At 40.4% G+C, this 5,694-nt stretch overlaps 1 pseudogene; it reads left to right on the top strand.

Annotated features, from left to right (window-relative positions):
- Positions 1-1,190: 1,190 nt before the first annotated feature.
- On the top strand, positions 1,191-5,694 carry LOC101127597 (splicing factor 45-like; annotated as a pseudogene).

Raw genomic sequence — 5,694 nt, 5'->3', positions numbered from 1 at the left:
CTAATATAATGAAATAAGAATCTTAATTTGGATTTGTACCACAAATTTAATTGAATAAACTGACTTTTCAAAAACTTATTCGGTAATTGTGTATTTAAATCAACTAAATGAAAAGCAAAGAGGAGAAAAGTCACTGAGCAAGATGCAGAATTCCTAATTTTTCTTTCATGTTATTGTTCGTATTTTACCACCTGACTTAGCTAAATAAAGCCAGATATTGTCTGAGCTTTCATTCTTAAGGCATCATGTTATAAACAGAGTGACCTTAGAGCTCAGTATGTCTGCACAGTCCTGGTGTTTTCCTGTCATTATCAATAGCTCCTCCTTTCACTTTCATAAGTGTCCTGGCTTGGATGACAAAGTCATGGTTACCTATTAAAATATGTGATCAAATAAATATTGGAAGAAATGTTTGAATAATACATACGGTTTTAAATTTCTCTAAACCTACATAGTACTATGTAAAATAATTAGTGTGATTTAGTGTTGAGAAAGGTCTTTGGTTCTTGATTCATATAATTCCTTTTTTTAACTTGGAAATGAGACCATTTTCTTGTTGCTCAGATCAAGAAATAATCTCAGATAACTCAAGTGTGATCATTCAATTCTAATACTTGAAAAGAAGATGATTTTTCTCATGCCTTGATAGATGGTGATAGAATACATTGCTGAATTGTCCTAGTGGCACTCCATAAAACAGGTAATGTAGTGGAGTGAAGTACAGGACTCATCATAATGATGATGCCATGTGTGCCTGTAAGCTTACAGGGGCACAGAAGATCATGACCAAGGGGGATTCTTTAGTTCTCAAATGTTGCAAAGAATATTTGAAACTCCCTGTCCTTGGTACATAACTTATGGAAACAGTCAACAAAATTATGTGGGAAATATCCAGACTTACCATATGGGGTGAAAGATAATACCCAACGTAATAGTTTATTAACTTGACTTAATTCCCACTTCTCTCCCATTTGTCTTTTCCCACATCAGGAAACAGCATACATACTCACCCAGTTGCTCAAGCCAAAAACATAGGCATTTTTCATGTTCTCTTTTGTCCATTACATCCATAAACAAATGCTGCCACTTTAGTCCCGGAACCATTCAGAATCTACCTGCTGCTTTTCATCTCCGTTCTTACAATCATAACCCGAGCTACCTTCATTCTTCTCTACGGTTTTACAATTGCCATGTTACCTGCTCTGCCTGCTTCTACTCTGGCCGCCTCCTCCATGATTTATTCTCAATGTAGTACTCAAAATGATCTTTTAAGAATGTAAGTCTGATTACACAATTCAATAGCTTCCGTTACATTTAAAACAAAACCCAAGCTTCTCACTGTGGCCTATGAGTAGTACTACATGATTATACCCTTGTCTGCCCCATCTCCTACCATTTTTTCATTTTTCACTGTGCTCCATCTTCCATTTTTGTTCATTCAGCATGCCAAGCTTGTTCTCACTTGCTGTTGCCCCTGCATGGGTGGCCTAAAACAAATGATTTTCTTCCCAAATGTTTGTGAAATCCATTCACTTCTCACCAGTTCTGTGCTCACAGTCCTAGTACAAGCTCCCATCGTCACTCATCCAAACTGCCCTAGCAACTTCCTCACTGGTCTCCGCGTGTTAAATCGGCTATCCAGCCAGGGTGATATTTTGATAAGTGCATGTTTGATTGTGTTGAGCCCTAGAACTATATTCTAGGAGCTGAACATGCAGCCCTGGCCTGATAGAGTTTATATTTTATTGGAGAAGCAGATACCAAGCACACACAAAAAAGAATAATTTCAGATTCTGCTAAATACTATGAAGAAAATAAGTCGAGACTTAGTGATAGAGAATAATGGAGGCGAGATCCATTTTTAGATTAGGGAGTCAGGGAAGTCTTTCCCTAAGGTGTATCTATGTGAAGAGCTGGGGAGAGGCAGGAAGGAGTTAGGATTGGGGAAACATAGTGAGTGAGAAAGAACATTTAGAGACGGGGCGCGCTCTCCCAGCAGCCGCCCAGCGCCCCGCGGACTCAGCGGAGGGTGGCGCCGCCGTTGGCTCCTGCCTCCCCGGTTCCGCGCTGCCGCCACCGCGGCCCATGGGCAGAGTCGGCGGGCGGGCCGGCATTAAACTGAAGAAAAGATGTCCCTGTACGATCAGAGGAAACCAGTGACTCAAAAACAGAAGGCTGGTCCAAAAACTTCAAACTTCTGCAGTCTCAGCTTCAGGTGAAGAAGGCAGCTCTCACTCAGGCAAAGAGCCAAAGGACGAAACAAGGTACAGTTCTTGCCCCGGTCATTGACCTAAAACGAGGTGGCTCCTCAAATGACCAGGCAAATTGTGGACACACCACCGCATGTGCCAGCTGGGCTGAAGGATCCTGTTCCCAGTGGGTTTTCTGCAGGGGAAGTTCTGATTCCCTTAGCTGACGAATATGATCTTATGTTTCCTAACGATTGTAAGAAAGTAGTGAAACGCCAGAGAGGAACCACAAAGACAGCGGGAGCTGGAAAGACAGAAGGAAATAGAAGAAAGAGAAAAAAGGCATAAATACAGACATGATGCACGTGAGTTTTCAAGGAGATCAGATCCGGATTCTGATGAAGATGAAGATTAGGAGCGAGAGAAGAGGAAAACAAGTATGGGCGGAGCTGCCATTGCCTCACCCACTTCTCTGGCAGTAAAAGACAGTTACCCCGAGATTTTCCTTATGAAGAGGACTCAAGACCTCGATCACAGTCTTCCAAAACTGCCGTTCCTCCCCCAGTGTACGAGGAACAAGACAGACCGAGATCTCCAACCCGGCCCAGCGCAACTCCTTCCTCGCTAACTTGGGGGGCACGGTGGCGCACAAGATCGTACAGAAGTACGGCTTCCGGGAGGGCCAGGGTCTGGGGAAGCACGAGCAGGGGCTGAGCACCGCCTTTTCGGTGGAGAAGACCAGCAAGCTTGGTAGCAAGATCATCGTGGGTGACGCCACGGGGAAAGATGCATCCAAGAAGTCAGATTCAAATCCACTGACTGAAATACTTAAGTGTCCTACTAAAGTGGTCCTACTAAGGAACATGGTTGGTGCGGGAAAGGTGGATGAAGACTTGAAAGTTAAAACCAAGGAAGAACGTGAAAAATATCTCAAAGTTGGGAAAAGTGTGTTGTTTGAAATTCTGGTGCCCCTGATGATGAAGCAGTACGGATATTTTTAGAATTTGAGAGAGTTAAATCAGCAATTCAAGCGGTTATTGACTCGAATGGGAGGTATTTTGGTGGACAGGTGGCAAATGCATGTTTCTACAATTTGGAAAAATTCAGGGTCTTGGATTTGGCAGAACAAGTTTGATTTTAAGAACTAGAGCACAAGTCATCTCCGGTGATCCTTAAATGAACTGCAGGCCGAGAAAAGAAGGAAAAAGGTCATAGCCTCCATGACTGTTGCATACTGAGACTCTTGGAGGGACGTCTAAGATATATGTTGGTTGATCCCTTTTTTATTTTGTGGCTTTTTAATATAGTATAAAAATCCGTTTACAAAAAAAAAAAAAAGAAAATGTTAGAGATAAGATTGGAGAGATGGGAGGCAGTAATAAGAGATAAAGAGCAGTGGATTTGGCACATAATCTGGAGGTAGAATTAACAGAGGTTGCTGATGATTGGTGATGGAAAGGTAGAAATTAAGGATGAAACCTAGGTTTTTGCCTTGGCCACCAAATAAATGGTAGTCTTATAAATTGAGATGGAGAAGTGTAGGGAAGGAGAGGGTTTGTTAGTGGAGAGAAATAAAGTTTTTTTGACAGGGGTGGCTGGAGCAGGTTAGATTGACTGTATCTAGTAGACCACTAAGTGGCTGTATCAAGCAGGTAGATGATTGTGAATCTAGAACTCAAGGTCAGAGCTATAGATATAAAATGGAAAAATCACAGCATATAGTTAGAGATTAAAGTCTAGGAACTGAGTAAAGTCACCTATAGAGAAAAGATAGAGAAGTGAAGAGGAGAGAGATCAAGTCCTATAGCACTTTTAATAAGATCAGGCAATCTCATTACCCAAAAAAAATGTGGTCTCTCAGAAGAAGAAATGAGAGACTCGGGGGAAAAAATAAAGAATTAGGTCAAGGGACAAATGCTGCTCTGAATACAATAAGAAAAGGACAGGAACTGGCCTCAGGATTTGTCAAAATGAAAATTGTTGAGAACTTAGACAAGACCAGATTCAACAGATCAGCGGAGATAAAAACCTAATAGGTTTAAAAAAAAAAAACTGAGGGAGGGAAAAGAGTGGATATAGATTTCACTTTCAAGGAGCTTTGCTGTAAAGGGGAACAGAAAAAAGGCAGTTGACAGAAAGTTGAGGACAAGGGGCTAAAAAATACTGGTTTCAAGTTTGGAGTCATTATAGCACTTTTTTTATGTTAATGGGTATAATTCATGAAAAAGGATAAAACTGAAGACATGGGACAGTGAAATCATAATTCCAGAATCTAAATCTGTGTGTTGGCAAGATAGGTTGGAACTTGAAGTGGAGTGATTAGTCTTAGATAGGAGCAGGGATAATTCTATTGTGATCCTAGGGAAGGTGCAGCATATGGGCTCATCAGGCTATGGACTTGGTATTGGGAATGTGGAATAAGAAGCCAGGCCATCAGGTTAGAGAATATGAGATAAAAAATGGTTGTCAGGAGAAAGAGAAAGTTAAAATACTAGGAAAATATAGTAAGATTGGGCAGCATTAAATACCTGCTTGAAATTTATCATCATAAATGTAATGTGAAATCTGTCTCCAGTTATGTGTTTTTCTCTAGTAACATTCAGGAGCTTGAATAGTGGCACAAAGTAGCTGGAGAGTTGGGTGTAGCTTTGGAGATTTTGACAAGAAAATACAATAGAGTAGCAAGGAGCAAAGGAATTATGTGTATGATTAAAGTGATAGAGCCTAGAATCTGAGCCAGATAAAGAAGGACGTGAGCATATTGGGAGTGAGAGTGGTATAGTAAAAAGTGGTAGGGTCAATAAATTGGAGGTCTGAAAGAGATATAAAAATTTTAGAGGAAGAGAGCTAGAATAAGTAGGCTTTAAAATTAGAAGATGGTAGTTAGCAAATCTGCACTTAAAAATCAAAATTTTAGAAGTAATGTGGTTGTTGGTGATGACAAGGCCAACCAGTGTTTCAAAAACTTTTTAAAATGGACATAGTAAGGCCGGGCGTGGTGGCTCACACCTGTAATCCTAGCACTTTGGGAGGCCAAGGCAGGTGGATCAAGAGGTCAGGGGATGGAGACCATCCTAGCTAACACGGTGAAAGCCCGTCTCTACTAAAAATACAAAAAATTAGCCAGACATGGTAGCGGGTGCCTATAGTCCCAGCTACTTGGGAGGCTGAGGCAAGAGAATGGCGTGAACCTGGGAGGCAGAGTTTGCAGTGAGCCGAGATCGTGCCACTGCACTCCAGCCTGCCTGGGTGACAGAGCGAGACTCCATCTCAAAAATAAAATAAAATAAAATAAAATAAAATAAAATAAAATAAAATAAAATAAAATAAAATAAAATAAAATAATAAAATAAAATAAAATAAAATAAAATAAAATAGACATAGTAAGTAATATGATGTTCAAGGCAACTCAATATGCACAATGCATACATAATATGTAATTGAAAAAATTATGAAACAATATTTACCTGACTTCATTCAATAAACTCCGATATTTTAAAATCTA

This window comes from Gorilla gorilla, chromosome 16 (genome assembly GCF_029281585.2).
Source record: "Gorilla gorilla gorilla isolate KB3781 chromosome 16, NHGRI_mGorGor1-v2.1_pri, whole genome shotgun sequence".
Lineage (NCBI taxonomy): Eukaryota > Metazoa > Chordata > Mammalia > Primates > Hominidae > Gorilla > Gorilla gorilla.
This window is presented reverse-complemented; position numbering and strand designations above follow the sequence as displayed.